The sequence below is a fragment of the Suncus etruscus genome, chromosome 4 (genome assembly GCF_024139225.1).
Source record: "Suncus etruscus isolate mSunEtr1 chromosome 4, mSunEtr1.pri.cur, whole genome shotgun sequence".
NCBI lineage: Eukaryota > Metazoa > Chordata > Mammalia > Eulipotyphla > Soricidae > Suncus > Suncus etruscus.
In genome coordinates this window covers 17,125,502-17,152,260 of record NC_064851.1, presented here as the reverse complement: position 1 = coordinate 17,152,260, position 26,759 = coordinate 17,125,502, and the positions used below count along the sequence as shown (strand labels likewise).

Genomic DNA, 26,759 nt, shown 5'->3' with positions numbered 1-26,759 from the left:
TGTACTTACAAACTGTTCTAACAGACTCCATAATCACTGGGTTTAATTCTGGGAATTTTTATTTTATTTTATTTCTATTTTTTTCTGTTTTGTGACCACACACACAGTGGTGTTCAGTGGATTATTCTGGCTCTGTACTCAGGGTGCACTATGATATCATTCAGCAAACCATGCAATGCCAGTCTCTGCGTACAAAGCATGCATTTAGCCCTCTGAGTAACTAAATTCTCCAACCCTAGGATTGTTCATTTCCATATTCAGTAACTGAAGTATAGAAACAAGAGAAAGAAAAAGATTCAGATTTTTCAATATCTGGTGCCAACATGAAAAAATGCTCCACACATCAGGGAGATGCAAATCAAAACAACATTGAGGGGCTGGAGAGATAACATGGAGGTAAGGCATTTGCCTTGCATGCAGAAGGTCAGTGGTTTGAATCCCAGCATCCCATATGGTCTCTTGAGCATGCCAGGAGTGATTTCTGAGCATAGAGCCAGGAGTAACCCCTGAGCACTGCCAGGTGTAACCCCCCCCAAAAAAAACAGGCAAAACAACAATGAGGTACCATCTCATACCACAACTGGCCCACATCAAAAAGAACCAAAAATATCAGTGCTACAGGGATGTGGGGAGAAAGGAACTCTCATTCACTGCTGGTGAAATGCCATCCAGTCCTGCCTTATGGAAAACCATATGAAGATTTCACAAAAAACTGGAAATTGAGCTTCCATATGATCCAGCTATACCACTCCTAGGGATGTGCCCTAGGAACTCAAAAATACAATACAAAAATCCCTTCCTCACATCTATATTCATTGCAGTGCTATTTACAATAGCCAAACTCTGGAAACAACCAAGATGCCCCTCAACAGATGAATGGCTAAAGAAACTGTGATACATATACACAATAGAATACTATGCAGCCATCAGTAGAGATGAAGTCATAAATTTTTCTAAACATGGATGACATGGAAACTATTATGCTGAGTGAAATAAATCAGAGGGAGAGAGATACAGAATAATCTTACTCATTGATGGGTTTTAAAAAAAATAAAAGACACTGTAATAATGCCCAGAGACAAAAGAGATGAGGGCTGAAATGACTGGCTCATGATATAAAGCTTACCACAAAGAATGGTAAGTGCAGTTAGAAAAATAACTACATTAACAACTATCGGGGGCCGGGCGGTGGCGCTAAAGGTAAGGTGCCTGCCTTGCCTGCGCTAGCCTTGGACGGACCGCGGTTCGATCCCCCGGTGTCCCATATGGTCCCCCAAGCCAGGAGCAACTTCTGAGCACATAGCCAGGAGTAACCCCTGAGCATTACCGGGTGTGGCCCAAAAATCAAAAAAAAAAAAAAAAAAAAAAAAAACAACTATCATGACAACTTTAATAGTGAGAGAAGTATAATGCCTGTCTTGAATACAGGCAGGAGTCGGGGAGGACGAAGATAGGGGCATTGGTGGTGGGAATGTTGCACTGGTGAAGGGTTGTTCTTTTTATGATTGAAACCCAACTACAAACATATTTGTAATCATGTGCTTAAATAAAGATATTAAGTAAAAACAAAAACAAAAAAAACCACCCTTGGACCTGGACTTACATTAAATAGTGTGGGTTGGGGATGATGAGATATGATGAAAGAATAATGATAGTACATCAAAAGCATAAATGTTCATTAACATCATTTGTGGCCAGAGTGATAGTACACTGGCAATTTGCCTTGCATGCAGCTGACCCAGGTTCAATCCCCAGCATCCCTATGGTCTCCTGAACCATCAGGAGTGATCCCGGAACTCAGAGACAGGAGTAAACCCAGACAGATCACAGACAAGTGTGGACCAAACTCCAATCTCTCCCCAAAAGCTAATACTATTATAAAATGTTACATCAACTACAATAATAAAATTAACACAGTGAATAATTAGAGAGATACTCTCTGGATATCCTTGAAGACTAAGGAGACTTCTACACCATGTGAGGATAATGAAGACAAAGAGGGCAGCTTCTCAGAGCTGAAAAGCAAACCCTGGCCAGCTGCCAGCAAGAAAAGCCAGATCTATTACCAAAAGGAAATGGAATTAATTCTTGCAACAGGCAGAAGCACGATCGGTTCTGATGGCTTTCTAATCACTATGGCTGTTCTGTGAGAAAGAAAGAACTGAAGAGTACAAAAACGGAAAAAGGTATTAATTTAAAAATTAAAGGAGATGAAGGGCCGGAGAGATAGCATGGAGATAAGGCGTTTGCCTTTCATGCAGAAGGTCATCGGTTCGAATCCCGGCGTCCCATATGGTCCCCCGTGCCTGCCAGGAGCAATTTCTGAGCATGGAGCCAGGAGTGGCCCCTGAGCATTGCCGGGTGTGACCCAAAAACCACAAAAAAAAAAAAAAAAAAAAAAAAAAAATTAAAGGAGATGATCATGGAATTACTCAGTGGCTAAAAGTGCCTGCATGCCAACATGTATGAGTTTTGTCCCCAGTGCCACCCACAAGCACCAAAGTACATCCTGGTAGCTTCACTGTCTGGTATCCTCAATTTTTCAACAGATTGTTGAAATCTGTTGACACAATCCTTGAAACAATCTAAAGCTAAAAGTTATGCAAGCCAATCAAGAGAATATCCAAGGAACACCAAAACTAAGTGTGTGCAACTGGCAGTCATTGCAATACATCAACAAAAAAAAAAAAAAAGAAGAAGAAGAAGAGGGTTGGGGTAGTAACACAATATGCAAGACTAAAGATAGTAGCTTAGAACAGTAGTAACAATGAAGCTGAAAAGAAGCAACAGATTTGGGTTATGTTTTAGAGGCAAACAGAACTTGCTATTGATTTTAGTGAATAGAAATAAAATGTTTACTGAAAATAAAAAATTATGTCACAGACTGTTCTAGGGGTAAGAAATACATCAAAATAGTCTAAAATCCCTCCCTTTATGGAATACCTTAGCAACCTTTTCCTTCTAGCTAAAGATGTAAACTATAATGTAGCAAGCTATAAAGTATTTATCTAAATGAGATCTGTTATTAAAACTCTGGGGTGATTTGGTTTTTGTTTGTTTGGTTTGATTTTTTAGTCATACCTGGCGGTACTCAGGAGTTATTCCTGGTTCTGGCAGGCTTGGGGGACCATTTGGGATGCCGGGACTCAAACTGGGACCCATCCTCTGGCCACGTGCAAGGCAAACACCTTATTGCTATGCTATCGCTCCGGCCCCTCTGGGGTGGTTTTAAAACTTAGAATATTATGGGGCTGGAGTGATAGCATAGCAGTAGGGTGTTTGCCTTGCAAGCGCTGAACCCAGGACCAACAGTGGTTCGAATTCCGGCATCCCATAAGGTCCCCCATGCCTGTCAGGAGTGATTTCTGAGCAGAGAACCAGGAGTAATGCCTGGATACTGCCGAGTGTGGCCCAAAAAACAAAACAAAAAAAATTTTTTAAATATTATATCACTGTGAGATAGGAAAGTTTAGAAGCAGAAAAAATATTGGTAAAGCAGAATCAAAAATATTTAGATGCCCTTAGATATTCAAATGGAATGATAAGCAACCAGAAGAATATATGAGAGAACCAGAGAAACAAACACAGAGCAGCTGTGCTGCTCCACTCAAAGGTCAAAAGTCAATACCAAGGCTTCCTAAAGGGGACAAGGTAATTCTACTTCTTCAATGGATCCCCAGATTCTCCATAGCAAAGTACTGAGTATTACTGTCTCAATAAAAATGTGATAATATAAGGGGCCAGAGAGATAGCATGGAGGTAAGGCGTTTGCCTTTCATGCAGAAGGTCATCAGTTCGAATCCCGGCACCCCATGCATCCCATGTGGTCCCCCGAGCCTGCCAGGAGAGATTTCTGAGCATGAAGCCAGGAGTAACCCCTGAGCGCTGCCAGGTGTGACCCAAAAACCAAAAAAAAAAAAAAAAAAAAGTGATAATATGAACCCATTATGTATGATATTAATTTATTCTAGGCAGTGGAAGATTATAGTATAGGTGGATAAAAGTGTTGTAGTAGAGCCAACTAACTTCTGCACTTTAAAGGAAACAGTGACCAGGATACTAGATTGGAAGAAATAATTTACACACCAATAATCTGATAAGGGTTAATATCCAAGATATATAAGGTACTGGTAGAACCTTACAAAAATAATCTAACCCCATCAAAAAATGAATAGAAACTTTCTCACAGAAATACAAATGGCCAAGAGGCACATGAAAAAATGCTCTACATCACTATTAGGGAGATGCAAATCATAACAATGAGCTATCATCACACACTACAGAGATGGCACACATCATAAAGAACAAGATCAATAAGTACTGGCATTAATGTGGGAAGAAAGAGACTCTTATTCATTGCTGGTAAAAATGTTGACTGGTCCAGCCTTTCCAGAAAAAATTATAAGGGCATAAATAAAAAATCAAGGAATTGAGCTTCAATTTGACCCAGCAGTTCCATTTCTTAAAATATATGCCAAGGGCACATACACACACACAAAAAAAAATGAGAAGACATTTTCACCCCTATGTTTTTTGCAGCACTATCCATAGTAGCCAAAATCTGGGAACAACCCAGTGTCATAGAAGAGATGAGGAGATAAGAAAACTATGGTACATATATACAGCAGAATATTACTCAGCCATAAGAAAAGATAAAGTCATGCAATTTGCTGCTACATGAAAGTACCTGGAGAGTATCATGATGAGTGAAATTAGAGGGAGAGAGACCTACACAGAATGATCTGTCTCATATGTGGGATGTAAAGAGACATGATAGTAGAATAATATCCAGAAAAAAAAAACATGAGAAGTGATATTCAGTAGGAAACTTGGCATATAAGGGGCCTGGGAGATAAGGCAGGTAGGGGACAATTACTATGATAGAGGGAAAAATTCAACAGAATGAAAAGGAGGATGAGATGCTGGGAAAGTATTATGTATGATACCCTATCAGCAATAGTACTATAAATCACAGTGTAAAACATATATACATATTGTTTTTATTGCCAAAGCAATAGCACAGCAATAGGACATTTGCCTTGCACGCGGACAATCCAGGATGGACCTTGGTTCCATCCCCCAGCATCCTATATGGTCCCCCCAAGTCAGGAGTAATTTCTGAACACATAGCCAGGAATAACCCGAGCGTCAGAGGGTGTGGCCCAAAAAGCAAGTGTAGAGAGAGAAAGAGGGGAGAGAGAAAAAGAGAGAGAGAGAGAAAGAGAGAGAGAGAGAGAGAGAGAGAGAGAGAGAGAGAGAGAGAATGTGCGGCATACATATATCTATTTTTTAAAAAGCACCATTCAAAGAAGCAGACTGGTGAGTGGGAAGCAAACAGGAGTTTGAAGGAATTGGTGGAGGCAAGTGGAAGGATTGGTGATGATACACTGTATGCTTGTAACTGAATCATAAATAAGTCTGTAATTTCATGGTAACTAAATTTTTAAGTCAATTAAAAAAATAAAGCTCAGTCAAAATCCAATTTCAACAGTACTAGGATCAATATGGGTCAAGAAACCGAAGACACAAAAAAATTGTATTATAATGGGTCTGCAGATAAACAGAACACAAAGCACAAGAGAGATAAACCACAATAATCAATATAAATCAAGTTCATGATTCTTAATTTCACCTCCTTTGATAAAACAGTAAATAATAACTATGCATCCATGCTGACAATGAATTAAGATATAAAAGTAAAAATAGAAAAAAAAGTAAAAATAGTCCTTGTCCTTAAAGAGCTCCAAGAGAAAGAAAATAATATGTAAAATATGGATTATAAAATATAAAATATAAAAATATATAGAAATGTTGCCAACAGAAGTAACTAGTTCTAGGCTCCAGAGCGATAGCACAGTGGTAGGGCATTTGCCATGCAGACAAATCAGGATGAACCTGGGTTCAGTTTCTGGCATCCCATATGGTCCCCAAAGCCTGCCAGAAGCGATTTCTGAGCACAGAGCCAAGAGTAACTCCTGAGCAAACCCCCCCCCCCAAAAAAAAAGTAATTCTCTTGAAGGTATAACAGCATTTGAGTTGCACTTCAGAAATAAAAACCAATCACTTCAGGGACAAAAGACATTACAGAGGTTATGGTTCTTGCCTTGCACATAGCCAACCCAGGTTTGATCTCCAGCACCACAAATGTTTCCCTCGAGTACTGCCAAGAGTGACATTAAGCACAGAGCTAGGAATAAGCACCATCTAGGTGTGGCCCTAATATCCCTCAAAAAGTAAATAAGGCTTTAAAAGAAATCAGTTCAGATCAAGAATTAGAGACAGTATTTTAACAAGAAAATTAATGGGTTCAAGGGTAAGAAAGCAAAATGTGTCAGCAGGTATGGGCAGGGCTATCTTTGAAAGGGGTTGCAGGAGAGTGCTTTTAGTAAGATAATGAGGCTACTATAATACAGCATAGAAACAACCAAGTTTCCTTACTAATATACCTTTAATTGCTTACTTTCAGCAAAGAGGCACTACTAACATTTTTATAGAGGAATGCAATGTTACCTCTCTGTCTCTTGCTCTTTCTCTTAACTTTTTTGACACTGTGAAAAATACTTTTTACTTAAAAAGTGAGGGTGGGGGAGAAAAAGAACCTGGGGCTTCTAGAGAGAAAAAGCTATAGATTTTAAAGAGATACTGCAGGGGCTAGAGCAGTGACACAATTGGTAAGGCATCTGCCTTGCCTGCGCTAGCCTAGGAAGGACTTAGGTTCAATCCCCCAGCATCCCAGGAGCAATTTCTGAGTGCATAGCCAGGAAGTAACCCCTGAGTGTCACCAGGTGTGGCCCAAAATCCAAAAATAAAATAGAGATACTGCAAGTAGAAATAAAATTTGAATAATATATATATTGAAAATTACTAATATTTCTAATTACAACTCAAACTTGTGAAGCTTTTTATAATAAAAATATTCAACTTATTTTTAAATATACAATTTAATTTTAGGGCACTCAGCTATGCTCAGAGCTTACTTTTCCCCAAGCTTAGTGGTCAGGAATCATTCCTGAAGGTTACAATACTCTTTAATTTAATTTTGTCTCTACTTTACTGATATGCCACAGAAAACAAAGTAAAAAAAGTAAAGAACTAAAAAAAAAAGTAAAGAACAAAGGGCAAATCATAAAAACCTCAATCAAAAACAAAGGAAACACTGAACTGACTAGTAAAAAAAAAACAGGTGGAGGGACTAATTCAATTATTAGATAATGAAAAATCAGATTTCTTATGCTCTGATAAGACTTTTTTATTCAATTTAATTTCTTCTTTTTTTTTTTTTTTTTTTTTGGTTTTTGGGCCACATCCAGTGACAGTGACACTCAAGGGTTACTCCTGGCTATGTGCTCAGAAATTGTTCCTGGCTTTGGGGGGACCATACGGGACGTGGGGGGATCGAACCGCGGTCTGTCCTAGGTCAGCAACATGCAAGGCAAGAACCTTACCACTGCATCACCACTCCAGCCCCTAATATTTTCTTTTTAAATAATATCTTTAAACACCATGATTACAAACATGTTTGTAGTTGGGTTTCAGTTATAAAAAAAGAACACCCCCCCTTCACCAGTGCACACTTTTTAAGGAAATGAATACTGGTTCTTGGAGGATTTGTTTATTTACTCCCCCCCCCCTTTTTTTTTTTTTTTTTTGGTTTTTGGGCCACACCCGGCGATGCTCAGGGGTTACTCCTGGCTGTCTGCTCAGAAATAGCTCCTGGCACGCACGGGGGATCATATGGGACACCGAGATTCCAACCAACCACCTTTGGTCCAGGATCGGCTGCTTGCAAGACAAACGCCACTGTGCTATCTCTCCGGGCCCAGTCCACTAATTCTAACAAAGGCAGACTTGCAGTTTCCCACCTTTCCCACCTGCAGACCAGCACTGGTCCATGGAGCAGTGGTTAGAGACTATTTTGCTTGTGGCCAACCTGGATTCAATCCCTGCATTGCATCTGGTCTCCCCTAAGTACTGCCAAGAGTGACCCCTGGGGCAGAGTCAGGAATAAGCCCTGAGCACTATCAGGCATGGCCCCAAAACAACAGAATTAGAAATAAAAATAACCACAAAAAATAGTGAATGTAGTAGAGTCTACTAGGACAATGATAATTGGAACTGATCACTCTGGACAAGAACTTGGCACTAAAAGTAGCATGGCACCCCTCTATTAACAATAGAGCAAACTAGTGTGAAAAAGGGAATAGGGAGAAGGATGAAGGACAGAGAGAGAAAGGGTGGGTGAATGAGAGAGGGGAGAGAGAGTGAGAGAGAGAGGGAGAGAGGGAGAGAGGAGCAATTTGCCTACCCTAGAGCAAGGCAGAGGTAGAGGGTGAGGGTGGAGGGAATGGGAGACATAGGTGATGGAAAGGGTACACTGGTGAAGGATCTTATACATTGTATGACTGAAACACAACAATGAACAATATTGTAACTATGATGCTTAAATAAAGCAATTAAAATATTTTTGAAAGAAATAAAAATAGGGGCTGGAGCAATAGCACAGCGGTAAGGCGTTTGCCTTGCAAGCGGCCAACACAGGACAGATTCTGGTTAGAATCCCAGCATATCATCTGGTCCCCCAAGCCTGTCAGGAGCGACTTTTTTTTTTTTTTTTTTTTTTTTTGTGGTTTTTGGGTCACACCCGGCAGTGCTCAGGGGTTGTTCCTGGCTCCAGGCTCAGAAATTGCTCCTGGCAGGCACGGGGGACTATATGGGACGCCAGGATTCAAGCCAATGACCTCCTGCATGAAAGGCAAACACCTTACCTCCATGCTATCTCTCTGGCCCCAGGAGCGACTTCTGAGGGCAGAGCCTGGAGTAGCCGGATAGCCGATGGGTATGACCCAAAAATCTAAAATAATAATAATAATTTGTTAAAAGCAAATTTCACCAATTCATGATGAGACTTAAAATAGTTACATCCATCTCTATCTGTAAAAGTTGCTTTTCGGGCCCGGAGAGATAGCACAGCGGTGTTTGCCTTGCAAGCAGCAGATTCAGGGACCCTAAGGTGGTTGGTTCGAATCCTGGTGTCCCATATGGTCCCCTGTGCCTGCCAGGAGCTATTTCTGAGCAGCCAGGAGGAACCCCTGAGCATCGCCGGCTGTGGCCCCCCCCCCCCAAAAAAAAAGTTGCCTTCTCCTCTCAATGTAATCTAAAATCTTATAATTGGCTAAAATAATAAAACTTATATACAACTAATAAATGTATAAACTTTAATTTTGAAATTTTATTAATTTTTCCACTTTTATTAGGTACTGTGATTTACAATAAAGTTTCAGACATACAATATTCCACCACCACAATCTCCACCACAGTTATCAGCATGCCTTACTATAATATCTCAAGATTCTGGACGCCCCAGACACACACCACACTCCCTTGCCTTGGCCAGGCCATCTCTGAGGGTTTTTTAATACTGGTCATTAGTCATTTTCTTCCCATGTTTCTTTTTTTGTTTTGTTTTGTTTTTGGTTTTTGGGTCGACCCGGCAGCGCTCAACGGTTACTCCTGGCTCTATGCTCAGAAATCGCTCCTGGCAGGCTCAGGGGACCATATGGGATGCCAGGATTAGAACCACCATCCTTCTGCATGGATGGCAAACACCTTACCTCCATGCTATGTCTCCAGCCCCACTTCCCATGTTTCTTTATATTCCATATATGAGAAACTCATTCTGTATTTGTACATCTTCTTCAAGTTCCATTTAAGTAGGAACAAACTGCATGATATCCTATTTTCTCATAGCTGAATAGTATTGCCCATTGTGTATAGTCCACATTTTCTTTATCCATTTAACTGTGCTTGTAACATTTGGGTTGTTTCCATATTTTAGTTATTATAAATCATGCTGCAATAAACACAAACTGCAAGTATCTTTTCAAAATACCATTGTGGGGGCTCTTGTGGCAATATATACTATTAAGTAGAATCGCTGCGTCATGTAGAAGTTTTATTCTTATGCTCTTTTTTTTTTTTTTTTGGTTTTTGGGTCACATCTGGCTGGCGTGGTGGCGCTAGAGGTAAGGTGTCTGCTTGCAAGCGCTAGCCAAGGAAGGACCGCGGTTCGATCCCCCTGCGTCCCATATGGTCCCCCCCAAGCCAGGAGCAATTTCTGAGCGCTTAGCCAGGAGTAACCCCTGAGCATCAAACAGGTGTGGCCCAAAAAACCAAAAAAAAAAAAAACAGAGAGAGAGAGAGAGAGAGAGAGAAAGGAAGGAAGGAAGGAGGGAGGGAGGGAAGGAGGGAAGGAAAAAGAAAGAAGAGAGAGAAAGAAAGAAAGAAAGAAAGAAAGAAAGAAAGAAAGAAAGAAAGAAAGAAAGAAAGAAAGAAGAAAGAAAGAAAGAAAGAAAGAAAGAAAGAAAGAAAGAAAGAAGAAAGAAAGAAAGAAAGAAGAAAGAAAGAAGAAAAAGAAGAAAGAAGAAAAAGAAAGAAGAGAAGGAAGGAAGGAAGGAAGGAGGAAGGAAGGAAGGAAGGAAGGAAGGAAGGAAGGAAGGAAGGGAGGAAGGGAGGAAGGGAGGAGGAAGAAAGAAAGAAGAAAGAGAGAATGAAAGAAATAGAAACAAAGAAAGAAAGAAAAAGAAAGAAAGAAAGAGAAAGAAAGAAAGAAAGAAAGAAAGAGAAAGAAAGAAAGATAAAGAGAAAGAAAGAAAGAAAGAAAGAAAGAAAGAAAGAAAGAAAGAAAGAAAGAAAGAAAGAAAGAAAGAAAGAAAGCTGGAAAGAGAAGAATGCAGGAAGGAAGGGATCATTTGATTTCTATCATATTTACCTTAATTATAGATACGTTTATGACATAATATACATTACCATAGCTGTTAAGTTTATCTGAGATAATATGATTTTAAGTATGTAAGCACATTTCCTCTTGAAAGAAAGAAAGAAAGAAAGAAAGAAAAGAAAAGAAAAGAAAGAAAGAAAGAAAGAAAGAAAGAAAGAAAAGAAAGAAAGAAAGAAAAAGAAAAGATAAAAGAAAGAAAGAAAAGAAAGAAAGAAAGAAAGAAAAAGAAAGAAAGAAAGAAAGAAGAAGAAAGAAGAGAGAGAGAGGGAGGGAGGGAGAGGGAGGGAGGGAGGGAGAGAGAGGAGGGAGGGAGGGGGGGGAGGGAGGGAGGGAGGGAGGGAGGGAGGAGGGAGGGAGGGAGGGAGGGAAGGAAGGAAGAAGGAGGAAGGAAGGAAGGAAGGAAGGAGGAAGGAAGGAAGGAAGGAAGGAAGGAAGGAAGGAAGGAAGGAAGGAAGGAAGGAAGGAAGGAAGGAAGGAAGGAAGGAAGGAATCGCTCCTGGCAGGCTCGGAGGACCACATGGGATGACGAGATTCGAACCACCATCCTTCTGCATGCAAGGCAAACAACTTACCTCCATGCTATCTCTCCGTCTCCTATTCTTATATTCTTGAGAATTCTCCATGCTGCTTTCCATAAAGGATGAACCAGACAATATTCCCACCAAGGGTAAAGTAAATGAGGTTTCCTTTCCACGCCCCCTAAACCCTCACCAGCACTGGTTGTTTCTCTTTCTGATATGTGCCAGTTTCAACTGATATGAGTTGATATCTCCAGAAAATTAAAAAATATATATGGGGGCCAGAGCGATAGCACAGCAGCAGCAGGGCATTTGTCTTGCAGCAGCCAACCTGGGATGGACCCAGGTTCAGTCCATGGCATCCCATATGGTCCCCCAAGCCTGCCAGGAGCGATTTCTGAGCGCAGAGCCAGGAGTAACCCGAGTGCCACGGGTGTAGCCCAAAAACAAAAACAAAACACATTATGGGGGCCAGAGCAATAGCACAGCAGCAGCAGGGCATTTGTCTTGCAGCGACCAACCAGGGATGGACCCGGGTTCAATCCACGGCATCCTATATGGTCCCCCAAGCCTGCCAGGAGCGATTTCTGAATGCAGAGTCAAGAGTAACCTGAGTGCTACAGGTGTAGCCCAAAAACTAAAACAAAAAACATTATGGTTTGCATTTCCCTGATAAATGAAGAGCACTTCGTGTGTCTTCTTTAAGAAAGTTTATTGGTTCGGCTTTCCTTCCCACTTTTTCTTCCTTTTATCCCCAGTTATCGTATAAACAAAATTATTCCTTATTGGGCTTCAACTCCAATCCCTTCATCAGTGATCCATCCCTTCACTAATATTCCCCAATTCCATTCGCCTCTCACCCACCACCCACCAGTCTGCTTCCATTAGAAGTGCTTTTTTTTTTAAAAAAAAAAAAAAAAAAAAAAAAGACCCGGAGAGATAAAGAGTTTGCTCTATGGTTTACAGTACTGTTTCTGTTTCTGAGTTTCATACATAATACTTTACTATTTTTCAGCACAACCTCCTCCCTGATCTCACTGCTGAATGCTCCTCCCCTTGAACACTGACATTGGCCCCTCCCTGACCTATCACGCAGCTCTCTCAAGTGGCAAGTTTCCTACTGAATACAAAGTTCTCGTGTTCTTTGCTTCCACTGTCTTTGCGTATGCATTATTACACCATTTTGTTTCTTTACATTTCTTTTTTCAATGGTAGTGTTTGTTTCTTTGCTAAGCTTTGCAAGAGCTTTGTATATATCTTGGATATCAATCCTTTGTCAAGTGTGCAGTGAGCAAATGTTTTCTCCCAGAAAATAGGGTTCCTTTTATTCTAATAGCTGTTTCCTTTGCAATGCAGAAGTTTCTTGTTTGATGCTTTCTCATTCATTTTTGCCTCTGTTAAAAATTATCCACATAGAGCTTTTAAAATTATATATGTACACTTTATGTCTAAAAAATAAAGCATCTCGTAAAATTGTACATAAGAGTATTTCACTGGTTTTTCCTTTCAGTCTTATTTTCTGATTTTTTCAGTATAAATCAGAGAAATTATCAAAGCTATTCACCAGCTGTTTGAAATTAGACCTGTAATAGCTTAAAAATTATGTAAGTCATTAAAGAATGAATAGCTAAATCTTTAAGATATATACTAAAAAATTTTAATGAGTTCTGTAAGTTGTTTATAGAATTATTATTACACAGAGTTATGGTGACTAATTTCAACTTTAAATCACAGCAAAACTATTCTAAGAATATATAGCAAAATGAATAGTATAACTCTTCTGGTAGTAAGATCATGTGTCATTATTTTCCTGCTACATTGTTCTCCGTGTTTTGTTCTTTGTTTTGCAGGCCCATATATTCAAAGTGAAAAAATATGCTATTTGGAATTTCATAGCTTGGTTTCCAGATTGGTTTATTAAATTCTATGTAAGCCAGTACTGGAGAGATATTAATATTACACCAGGTAGGGCACTTGTCTAGCACACAGCAGACCAGATTCAATCCCTAGTATCCCATATGTTCTCCCAAGCCTGCCAAGAGTGATTTCTGAGCACAGAGCCTAAAAGCTGCAGAGTCTGGCCTAAAAACAAACAAAAACCCTATGTAATACAAAAGAGGAGCTGTGAAAGTCAAAGTCACAGTATCTTCAATGTCTCCTAGTCAAACTATGATCACCACTGTGATTCTCATTCTCTATTTGCCTAAACAGCTTTTGTGGATAGGAACATCTGCAAAAGGTATTTATGAAAACACTTAGAGATATGTAGTCATTTAAACATTTTAGTATAAATATTGTACTTTATTAATTCCACCCAATCTCACTATTGGCAATATGGATATTTGAAAGTAAATCTAATATAAAAAAAATCAATAAATACCACAAACTGAGGTGGTCAGGACTACATTTTAGCAGAAACGTAACAATTAAGAAAGAAAGGGCTGGAGCCGGAGAGATAGCATGGAGATAAGGCGTTTGCCTTTCATGCAGGAGGTCATCGGTTCGAATCCCGGCGTCCCATATGGTCCCCAGTGCCTGCCATGAGCAATTTCTGAGCCTGGAGCCAGGAATAATCCCTGAGCACTGCCGGGTGTGACCCGCCCCCCCCAAAAAAAAAAGAAAAAGAAAAAGAAAGGAAGGGCTGGAGCAATGGTGCAGTGGTAGGGTATTTGCCTTGCCGGCAGCTGACCTAGGATGGACCATGGTTCGATCCCCCAAGCCAGGAGTGATTACTGAGCGCATAGCCAGGAGTAACCCCTGAGCATCACATGTGTGCCCCCCTCAAAAAAAAAAAAAAAAGAAAAGAAAAAAAATTTTGTTTATTGTTTAGGCTATAACAGGCTATGCTCAGGGCTTACTTCTGCCTCTGTGCTCAGGGATCATTCCTGACAGGTATGGGAGACCACACGAAATTCTGGGGATCAAACTTATGTCCACTGTGTGCAAGGCAAATGTCCTATCTACTGTACTACCATCATGCACAGAAAATAAATTTTTTTTTGTTTTTCGGCCACACCCATTTGATGCTCAGGGGTTACTCCTGGCTAAGCGCTCAGAAATTGCCCCTGGCTTGGGGGGACCATATGGGACGCCGGAGAATCAAACCGCGGTCCTTCCTTGGCTAGCGCTTGCAAGGCAGACACCTTACCTCTAGCGCCACCTTGCCGGCCCCCAGAAAACAAATTTTTATTTTTCATTGATAATAGTAATATATAGAGAACTGCCTTAAGATTCCAAAGCATGGGCTGGATAGAGAGAATAAAGCAGATAAGGCAGTTGCCTAAAATGCAGCCAACACATGTTTGATCCTAGATAAAACATATGAGCCCCTGAACTTCTCCAGACTGATCCCTAAGCAGAGCCACAAACTGCTGAGTACCAGATATGCCCCTGTTCCCGCCCCCTCCCCAAAAAAAAATCACAAGGTACTCAGAGCTGGAAAAATAATTTTGCCTTATATGCACCTAATCCCAATTCAATCCCCAATATTACTCATGAACCCCTTGAGCATCAGAGGGGTCATTTCAGAGCACAGAGCAAAATCATTCCTGGGCCCAAAGAAATAGCACAGTAGTATAGACAGTTTGCCTTGTAATGAGTTCAAATTCCTATGTCCCATCTGCAATACTGAAACTACATATGTTGTTTCGTTTAATGAGAGATGTCAGAGATTGAACACAGCTAAGAGTTCTACAACTGAGCTACATATCTGGCCCCTGAAGCTCTGCTATCAGTAATCCCTATTGCAGCAAGTGATGTCTGGCCACACTGCAGTCAGCAGTGTATAAGCCATGAAAAAAGATGTTCAGGGCTCTATTGGCTGAGCATATTTTGCATAGAAGAAGTCCATATTTGAACCCTAATACTTCATGATTCCCCCTAACATCACTGGGAACAACTCCCAAGAACTGAACCAGAGAGCCAGAGAGATAGTACAGTGGGTAGGGCACTTGTGACCCAAAAACCTAAATGAATGAATTAATGAATTAATGAATGAAGCAAAAATCCTGGAGTCAGAAAATGATAGAGGGTATGGTATTTGCCTTGCACACCAACCTAGGTTCAATCCCCAATACCACATATGATCCCTCAAAGCACTGCCTGATCCTTGACCACAGAGCCAGGAATAATTGCTGAGCACAAAAAAAAAAAAAAAAAAGAAAAGAAAAAGAAAAGAAAGAAAAAAAAGAAAGAATGAAAAAGGAAATAAATAAATTCCTTACTTTTTTAAGGCAGCCTACTTTCATAGGCCATTTGTGTTCTTATTTTCAAGTAATAAGTGACCTACTAAAAGGGGGTGATTTCTGAGGTACTCACATTTTCATTTATATGTTCAATAGCCCCACTGTCAAAGCTTCAGACAAGGAGCTGGAAAACTATTGATATAAATATAGCAATAGTGATAACAGAAGTCATTGCCCATTTGATCTTTGTAACTTAAAATTATGGATATAAAATGGAGTGTGCTTTATCTAAACTATCAAGGTAAGTAAATTGTTTTTAATACCAAGATATCTCTAAACATGGTACTGAACTAGAAATAAGCATAAATTCAATTACACTGTCAAAATCAAAAAATAAAATTGCTCTAGCAAACATCCAAGTACATAAAATAAGATAAAAGCTCTCATACTGGATTGAGTCAAAAAAAATAGTTTTGTTTTGTTTTGTTGTTTTGTTTTAGGGCCACACCAGGTGATGCTCAGGGTTTACTCCTAGCTATGTGCTCAGAAATCGCTCTTGAGCAGTGGCGCAAGTAGTAGGGTGTTTGCCTTGCACGTGTTAACTAAGAACAGACCACGGTTTGATCCTCCGGCCTCCCAAATGGTTCCCCAAGCCAGGAGTAATTTCTGACCTCATAGCCAGTAGTAACCCCTGAGCATCGCCGGGAGTGACCCAAAAAGCAAAAAGCAAAAAGCAAAAAAAAAGGAAACAAATTGCTCCTGACTTGGGGGACCATATGGGACGCAGGTGGATAGTCAGTCCTAGGCTAGTGCGGGCAAGGCAGATGCCTTTCCGCTTGCGCCACTGCTCCAGCTCCTCAAAAAAAAAGCAAGCTTGAAATTAGCAAAAAAATATGAACTTGATTCAAATTATTGTACAAGCAAGCACCACAGCCCTAATAAGAGAGTATGAATTTTTCAGAGTTCCTCCTAGCTTTTGCATTCTGGCTCCATTAAAGAATCCATATAGGCAAAGTTTTTTGGGGTTTTTTTTTTTTTGTTTTTTTGTTTTTTTGTTTTTTTGGGCCACACCCAGTGGTGTTCAGGGGTTACTCCTGGCTGTCTGCTCAGAAATAGCTCCTGGCAGGCACGGGGGACCATAAGGGACACTGGGATTCGAACCAACCACCGTAGGTCCTGGATCCGCTACTTGCAAGGCAAACACCGCTGTGCTATCTCTCCGGGCCCTAGCAAAGTATTTAATTTCTTGCATTCTAAAGAATGAAAAAGGACTGTCCTGGAGATTCACTAAACATCAAATACATCACAGTCCTGGAATATAAAACATTCAGAGAGACTAAGGAGCTAGCTGAGAGGATTGGAGCCTTGCCTACATGAAGCCCGGGTTTGAACATTGCCACAAATGCCCCATGCCCTCACCTTCAGTTCTACTGTGGCCCTGGTGACCTCCCAGCATCCCAGGCCTAAGCAGCAACAGGTGCCAAACTGCCCGGTCAAGTATATTAGGGAGTGACAGAGCTCTGGGCATGAGCTCTCAAGCATAGATAAGAGCTAGCCTCCAAAAAGTGTTCAAAATAGTAGCCATCATAATAGTAGAATCATAAAACGTACTTGGTCACATATATTTTCTGGGAGGTAGCTACACACAGAGGTGCTCAAGATTACTCCTGGCTCTGCTCAAGAGCTCCTGATGGGTTTTGATTGCGGAGAATACAACCCAGGTCAGCTGTGTAAGGCAAGGGCCCTACCTGCTATACTCTCTCTCTAGTCTTGCTTATAAATATGCTTAGCTGTTTGCTTAAAATCCTAATAAACCTTTTTCTTCTGTTTTTTTTTTTATTTGAGCACCACATGCTCAGGGTTTACTCTTTGGTCTATGCTCAGAGATCACTGGTGTCAGTGCTTTGGGAACCATTTGGAATGCCAGGATAGAAAGATCAGCTGCATGAGAGGCAAGCAGCCAAACTACTGTACTATTTCTCCAACCTCATCTTATCTTATTCTTTTTGTTTTTGTTTTTGGGCCACACCCGGCGATGCTCAGGGGTTACTTCTGGCTGTCTGCTCAGAAATAGCTCCTGGCAGGCACGGGGGACCATATGGGACACCGGGATTCGAACCAACCACCTTTGGTCCTGGATCGGCTGCTTGCAAGGCAAACGCCGCTGTGCTATCTCTCTGGGCCCCTTATCTTATTCTTTTACTTATTAGCCATGTTAAGTGTAAACAAAGTTTTAGGTTCAAATGGTTCCTACTCGGGTTTCCTTTCATAATAAAGAAGAGTGACAGGCAATGTTACACTAGGTCTAAAACAATGGTTCTCAAAGTGTGATCCTGAACTACTGGCCATAAGCAATATCTGAAAACTTGTTGAAAATGAACTTTCATCAGCCTTATACAGACTTACTGATCCAGTAACTCCAGAAGTTGGGCCCAGCAATACACAAGCAATACAATAACTGAAGTTTAGGTATCAATTACTATATACAACAAGTTTTCACTAACATTCACAGCAAATTCACCCAAATGCAGAGCCTACTTTACTTGGAATACAAACTAGAGGACAAGTACAGAATATATATCTATATTCTATATTACTGCTGAGAATGATGGTAGAGAGGAATGTTATCATTTATACATAGCTTAATCCCTAAAATGTATTTTTGTTTGTTTTGGGATTTGGGGTTGCACCCAGCAACGTTCAAAGTTACTCCTGGCAGGCTCAGGAGACCATATGGGATGCTTGAACCAGAGTGCATCTGAGATTGGCTATGTGCAAGGCAAATGCCCTACTGCTGTGCTATCACTCCAACCCCATCTAAAATGTATCCTTTATTTGACTTTGGCTTGGGAAAGGCAACATCTAGTGATGCTCAGGGCTTACTTTTGGCTCTGTGCTCAGGCATCAGGAAACACTCCTAGTGTCATGGATCAAACTCGGTCATCACATGCAAGGAAAACATCCAATCCACTGTACTACTGCTCTAATTCTAATGTATTTTCTTTCCAGTTACTTTTTTTGTTTTGTTTTGTTTTGTTTTTGGGTCACACCAGCAGCGCTCAGGGATTACTCCATACACAGAAATCGACCCTGGCAGGCACGGGGGACCATATGGGATGCCAGGATTCAAACCACCGTCCTTATGCATGAAAGGCAAACGCCTTACCTCCATGCTATCTCTCCAGCCCCTCCAGTTATTATTTTAAGTAGAAATCTCTACCATTGTACAATTAATTCAATTTAAGGCTTTTTCTTGGTCACAGAAATTCATTATAACAAACAAGTTGTATGGAAAAGTGTGTATGACTGTCATTAAGCCCTTATCCAGCGCTTGAATACTTTTTTGCACCTATGTTTGCTCATAGTTAGCTGCAGCATCTAGTAACTACTAGCACTGCAACCTGAAGCTACAATTCTGCTATCCAGTTTTGGGATCTTTTTAGTTCTCCAATATCCTGTAGCTACATAAATATATACAGCTTTCTCTTCTTGTACCCACTTCCTTATCTTTAGAAATTTACCATACGTCTCAGTTCTCAAGGGATACTTCTTTCAACACCCTGTATTTCTGGCTGGGTCTCACACTCCTACTTAGCACTTACAAGAATTACAAGACATTCCCTGCCTACCTCTTCAGCATTTATCACACTACATTTAAACTATCAATCACTTTCCCACCTGGAATGCAAGCATCTTCAAGAACAGAAAGTAATCTCTTGTGTTGTGAAAAATGCCTGACAAGCAGTTTAAAAAAAAAAGTTTAATGAATGACTAGGAAAGGATCTGAAAACCTTTAAGAGGCAGGAGAAAGAGCTCAACGGCTGAGTGCATGCTTTGCATGCAGGAGTCCCAGGGATAGATTTTTATCTCCAGCACACAAGTCCTTTCGGGCTTGGGCACTCTTAATTTTCAGTGACATGTTAAATAGTTTGTTCCCATTAATTCTAACTATGCACCAATTTTTGAGTACATTTTGTTTCCCAGACTAAGAGTAATTAAAAAGCAAGTAATGATTAAAGACATTATCATTTTCCTTGATTTATGTGATAAAAACATTTTATACATAATATAGAGCAGCCATGCTCAGAACTTACTTCACGGTTTGGGTTTGAATTTGGCCACCACGCGGTCCCAGGGACTGCCAGGGCAATTTCCAAGCACCAAGCTGACCTGATATTAACCCTGACCTGATAATGACCCTGATATTTCCCAGTCTGACCAGGTTGGTAGGGTGGGGGGAGCTCTGTAAGTCTAAAAGTAACTTTTTCCCATAAAAATTGCACAAAAAGAAAATTAAAACTCAGTGTATCAGGGCCCGGAGAGATAGCACAGCGGCGTTTGCCTTGCAAGCAGCCGATCCAGGACCAAAGGTGGTTGGTTCGAATCCCGGTGTCCCATATGGTCCCCCATGCCTGCCAGGAGCTATTTCTGAGCAGACAGCCAGGAGTAACCCCTGACCATCGCTGGGTGTGGCCCAAAAACCAAAACAAAAAACAAAAAAAAAAAACTCAGTGTATCCCAAAACAATCACAAAGCAAGGGCAGAAGTACTTACAGAAAGAGAGCAAAGAAGGTAAAAGACACATACATGTGAACAAGGCGCTAAACATGTTTCTTCTGCACTTAAATTAAAATAAAGGACTAAAGAGACAATAGTTCTCAAGGTAAGACACTTGCCTTGTAGGCAACTAAACCCTTTTCATCCCTGGCACCACATATAGTCCACTGAGCACAGCCAGGAGTTACTTCTGAGCACAGAGCAGGAGTAGCTACTGAGTACCACTTAGTGTGGGTCAAACATCTCCCCACTAGCCCCTACCTCCAGCAAAAAGATAATGGATTTTAAATGTCCAGGGGAAAAAAAATGTCTAGGGTTTTAAAGAGCATCCTTAGCAAACAACCTTGGCACCACAGGCTCTCAACACAGTGAACATCGCCACCCTAACCAGTTGTGCCCCTGGAGGTGCCCAACACTCCTGGGGTGGCCCAGGTAATGCCTGACACCACAGGGCCCAACCAACACTAAATCCTCAGTCCCTTGAATGAAACAGCTAGTTTAGTCAACCAAAATCCACAGCCTGCAAACATTTTTAAAAAGGCCTATCCATCATAATATACCTACAAATCTAGAGGGAGAGATTTCTATTCGGGTTTTACTGACCTGACCCTTTTAACACAAATGTATTCCATGCTGAACAAACTCTGCCTGCGATATTTAAGGTTGCAAAAGCAGAAACATAATAGAACAAGCATCACATGGTACTCACCGTGCTGTACACTGCGGAGACAGTAGGAGTGAAGATCCTATCCTCAAGAGGCGTCTGCACAGGTCCTCTAGGAATTCTAGAAGAATGAGTTAAGGTAAGAGAATTCAAAACTGGATTGCCTTAAAAAAAAAAAAAAAAAAAAAAACAGATTTCCTTAACAGTAGAGAGAACTGCTACCACAAATTTGTCAATGGTCCAATCTGTAGTACCTAATAAGAGGGATAAGAGCTTTATGTCACAGAAACGAAAAACCTACATATTTCAAATTTCCTAATGTGATTAAAGCGATCTCTTAAAAAGTAATACTTATGAAAACTCAAAATCAATAAAACTATAAAGTCTCCTAACTTGAGAACCTACCACCTTTACTTTTTACAGAAGACTTTGAGAAGTATTCAGCAGGATATTCAGAGAGGAGATAATTGACATGAAAATTGTTGGCAAAGGCCAAATTAGCTCTGTAAACTAAGTATGCGGACATAGAAAACATCAGTTTCCTTGTTTTTCTATTTTAGCTGTTATTTTTCCTCCCATCTCGACGCACCAATTTCCCATTTTTAAGAGGCTCTCCAGCATAATTAACTTTGTTCTTTTTTAAATGCTTTAATAATCACTTAGGTAAGAGTTACTATGGTGTTAAAGTTTAATATACTAAGTGAACTGCTCCCCATCAATTTCCCATTTTTAAAAAAGAGGCTCTCCAGCACAATTCTGTCCTTTTTAAAAATGTTTTAGTAATCATTTAGCAACAGTGAATATAGTGTTAAAGTTTAATGTATCAAGTTAATCATCAAAGTGGCCATGACCTTCCACCATGTCTCTATGTCTCCTCTAGTAACATAAAATTTTAAAGTTTAAATTTTGTCATGGTGTTTAACTTCTAAGTTGAAAGTTATAAACTCGGGGCCGGGCGGTGGCGCTGGAGGTAAAGTGCCTGCCTTGCCTGCGCTAGCCTAGGACGGACCGCGGTTCGATCCCCTGGCGTCCCATATGGTCCCCCAAGAAGCCAGGAGCAACTTCTGAGCGCATAGCCAGGAGTAACCCCTGAGCGTCACAGGGTGCGGCCCAAAAACCAAAAAAAAAAAAAAAAAAAAAAGTTATAAACTTATCTCCTGGTAAAGTGGTATTTTTACTTCTTTAAATATAACAATTATTGGCCGGAGACAGTACAGGGTAAGGTGCTTGCCTTGCACATTACAGATCCAGGATCAAGAACTCCTGTCTACATCCAAACCTTCGTCTCCATATATAGCATGATTCCCAAACCACAGCTGGGAACAACCCCCAAGCAAAGAGCAGGAAGAAGTCCCAAGCATCATGGGTATGACTTGAAAAAAAAAAAAAGGAAAAACACAGACAAGCATAGAACACCAGCAAAATATTAACAGTAGTTATCTGCAGATGGTGGAATTACAACTGTATAATGTACTTTAAATACATAAAAAAATCAAGTACATAAATGTAATTTTAAAAGCATAATTATATTATAAAAGTATTAAGGTATATTTCAGGGATAAGGTCTCCCTATTTTTAGGTCAAGGCTTTTCCTTTCTATTTCTTCCATATTTTTCTGGGTCTATGCAAACAACAACTGCCACTCATACACCTTTTTACTGTATTTCTTTAACTCTTATCCTTAAAAAAAAAAAAGAGCTTACTAAACCTTCTGCTATTGCTTTAATGAGTTCATTGGTGATACAATAATTTTCACAAATATACTTGCTACTGAACATTTTTTCTTTCCATTCTCTTCCATTTTTTTTAGTTTTTCTATTGTCTAATTTAACAACCTTGCTTTTTGTCATCCTGAAACAAATGTATTATGATCAGTTATGTCAGCTACCAAAGATTAACAAACTTCAGGACACGTCAGCCACTCAGGCAGTAGCTGTTTGTTCTGTGGGGCTACATGTGCTGCCCCCACGCCCCCCACACACACACACACACGAAAACCTGCTCTGTTCTCTCTAGGCATCCCAGATGGAAGAAAGATGAAAACTGCACACAGGGTGACTTAAATAAAACTTTATTTACACTTAAAAGAGAGAAAAATGGAATCAGAGAGATAGTATAACAGTTAAAGCATTTACTTTCCTAACACCATAGACACATAGCTGACCTATGTTCAAGTTTCACTCTCTGGTACCCTCTCTAGAGCCAAGAGTGACCCTGAGCACAAGAGGCAGAAGTGGCCCAAAATTTCCTTCCTTACCACCCAATTTTAGTAACAGGCCACAAATGGAGTTGTTCATGGAAGGGGGAGAGAAAAGGGCATACTCAAATTTAATACCAAATCGAATTATAGTTTCAAATTCTCTCAAAATGTAATCATAAACTAATTAATTACCAGATCGTATGCTTGTAAGGTAATCTGCATAATAAACCCCTACTTTCCCAGAAGGAAAGTAGCTTTACCTGAATTATGCTTAGTTAAAAACTTTTCTCACCCTCTATATAACCTTTCTATTTCCCTCTACCTTCATATTCCTCCTGGTTGACTCTTTTACTTGTTAAATGAAATACTACTCAATCACTAACTTCTTTAATAAAGTAAATTATATACAATGCATATCCCAAAAAACTTTCAAAATGGTTCATTCAAAATTAACACTTTGAGTCTCAAGAGATTTATTTAAACTAGAAATATCTGACAATCCAACACACAGTCTTGCCCCCTACACAAACAATGAACTTTAAATGCTGTATTGAGAAATGACAGAGCTACAGCATTTCCTAAAGGAATTGCTACATCTAAGCAAATAGAGATAAATACATAAAGGCAACATAGAAAATGTAAGCCCAACAGCTTTTAGGAAAAAGTACATCATATTAATTATATATCCTTTGAGAATGAAGACATCTGACTAAAATAAAACTTGTTTAAATATACAGTTCTGCACTGTGTTACAAGAACAGTGGAAAATGCTTCCACAATGCCAATTACTATTCCTTGTTAGGGGTATTTCTCACTATATGAGAACAAGTTTTCAAATGAGTTCACGCTAAAAATGCAAACACTCCACACAACCTTGGGACGATTATAGATTTTAGTTTCTATTAATTATTTTAGTGGCTAATAATATTAGCAATGATAATATTTATAGAGACTGTATATACAGTCAACAGTTCCATGCAATAGTCTCTTTAGTCACAAAGAATATTGATACTTATTTCACTGTAAACCACAAAAATATTGATTACTGATAAATTAGCCTTCCTAAAGCATACTTTTAAAACGTCGTTTTTATTTTTGCTTTGAGTTCACACCCAGTAATGCTCTGGGGCTACTCTTGACTCTATGCTCGGGGATCACTACTGGCAGTGCTTGGGAACCATATATGGTGCTAGGAATAGAATAAGAGCTAGAAGCATGTAAGCACTTTCTCCTCTGTACTATCTTTCTGGCACAACAAAATTATTTTAAAGCAAAAACATACTTCTGAGGCTGACTATATGCTTTACAAGCAGGAGGTTGCTGGGCACAAGCACCACAAGCCTTACAAGCCTTACCTCCATGCTATCTCTCCGGCCCCCCACTGCCTTTTTTATGCAAGTAATATATATTCTTTTTTTTTTCCTATATCACTTCTTTTTTTTTTCCTTGTCCACCTCATCCCTCTCCACAGCTCTCCTTGGCAGCCTTAGTAATGTTATCATAGCCTACTCTAAACATTTGTTTTCACTGGATACTGTGGATTCCTTTTAATCTAAATGAAGTGTTAGTAAACACTGAGATAAGTGTCTTAGAATTTAAAATGTTAGAATTAAAAATGAAGTTTTAAATTCATGCATTTATAATTCTTTGTCTAAGTGTTTATCATTTTATCACACAGAAAATCTCTATTTTTGTTCTAAGTAGGATATTACTTTCATAATCAATAGCCTTTTTCTTTGACAATACAGTGTCTGCTTTTTAATGTATAGTTTGTTTCCAGGTAAGCTTAAATGTAACTGCTAGAAAATCAATTTAGTTTGTGGTGAGTTGTGTTTTCAATTAATTAAAAAAGTAGAGGCAGGAACCAGGACTGTTCTAGATAACTACTTTGAGACTCAAATTTCTAGACTTTTTTTTTTTTAAAGGAAACATAGGCTTGGAAGAATAGGGTGTTTGCCTTGCACGAAGTTGACCAGTATTTGATCCACAAAATTTCATATAGGTCCCCTAAGCCAGGAGTAAGACCCGAGGACAGAGGGTGTACCCAAAAGCAAAACTAAATAAAAAACAAAAAAAGAGGGCTGGAGAGATAACACAGCGGTGAGGCGTTTGCCTTGCATACAGAAGGATGGTGGTTCGAATCCTGACATCCTATATGATCTCCCGAGCTTGCTGGGGTGATTTCTGAGCATAGAGCCAAGAGTAACCACTAAGTGCTGGCGAATGTGACACCCCCCCCAAAAAAAAAGATACATGGTCCCTCCTTAACATTTATAAGGTATTTTCTGAAACTTGGGGGAGCAGTGAGTCTCTCAAGTGGAAGTGTTCTAGGTACTGGGTTTGATCCCAAGCAACGTACTGCAGATCCCACTAGCCCCCAGCAACACTTGGATGTGTCCCCAAATTCACCCCCCCCAAAAAAAAAACCCTAAAAAACAAGTCATGAAGATATTGGTAAAGAGAAACAAACTGATCAACAAAGTAACAATCTAGAAATATAGCCAAACAAACTGATTTTTCACAAAAGTATAAAGACAAGTAAGTGGAAAAACAAGTCTTATGAACAGGAACTGATGCTTCAACAACTAGAAAACCATATATACAATGAGCCTCTAGACTTATACCCTGCTACTACGCAAAAAATGTAATTGATCTACTATAAAATTCTTGATATAAACTGGGGCGGAGGGGGAGGAGAGAGCCCAAAGCATAAGAGGTCCTAAGAACCAATTATTGGAAACCAATCCCAATAATATTCCAAAAGTTCAGATCTAACGGTGCTCAGGCTGTTGCTACAGAAGTGCTTTGTCCTGAGTATTCAGTACTCAGTATTACTAAGTAGTAGTACGAGTACTCAGTCCTAAAAGGGCTACTACATAATGGTCCTGGGTCCACCAGATCTATATACACCGGTGATTGAGAAATCATCTAGTGAAAGGAATCAAATTCTACATTCACAGGCAAGGTATGACTCCACCTCGCTGAGCTAGCTATTTTCGCAGCACTATTTATAAACATTTTAGAAACTATACAGAATATTTGTGACCATGGATTAGACCAAATAGTATCAAATATGACATTAAATACATAAATTAAAAAATATATATGGGACCAGAGGATAGTACAGTGTTAAGGCATTGAATTGAGACCCAGGTTCAATCCCCAGCAAACCATATAGTCCCCAGAGCACATCCAGGAGTGGTTCTTGAGTGCAGAGCCAGGAATAACTTCTGTGGCACAAAAACCAAAACAAATCCCCCCCCCCAAAAAAAACATACTGATAAAATGAAAAGCTCAAAATCAAAAAACTTTATTCTATAAAAGATACTTTTATGTGGGATCTTATGGTCTTTTGTTTTGGGCTTTGGGGCCATATCTGGCAGTGCTCATGGTTTACTTGTGCTCTGTAATCAAGGATCATTCCTGTTGGTGCTACAGGTACCATACATGTGCTGAATATTGGATCAAAGTCAGCCATGTGCAAAATAACACCTTAGCCCCTATTCTACTCTGTTCCTGATTTTTTTGTTGTTGTTTTTTTAACAATGAGTAAAAATTTTCAACAAATGACACTTCACTAAAATAGTGTATAGTTGGAAAGCACATAAAGATTCTAAAATATCATTATCTATTAGGGAATGCAAATTCAAATCACAATGAGTTATCACTGTACCCCATCAGTGATATTTACCAAAATTACAGTAGGGGAGCTGGAGAGATAGTACATATACATAGCAAAGTGCCTGCCTTAACAAAACTAACCTCAGTTTGGTCCCCAGCACTGCACAGCCAGAGGTCACTCCCGAGTACAGAAACAGTCTAAGCACCACTAGGTAGCCCAAAACCCCACCAAAACAAA

General features: G+C 39.8%; 1 protein-coding gene across 9 annotated transcripts in view; it reads right to left on the bottom strand.

Annotated features, from left to right (window-relative positions):
* EIF4G3 (eukaryotic translation initiation factor 4 gamma 3) overlaps window positions 1-26,759 on the bottom strand; it is a 311,452-nt gene that overhangs the window by 237,038 nt on the left and 47,655 nt on the right. For all 9 annotated transcript variants that reach the window (XM_049771938.1, XM_049771940.1, XM_049771941.1 and 6 more), the window contains exon 2: window positions 20,746-20,821. The gene's annotated coding sequence lies outside the window, so the exon portion shown is untranslated. The remainder of the gene's footprint in view (window positions 1-20,745; window positions 20,822-26,759) is intronic.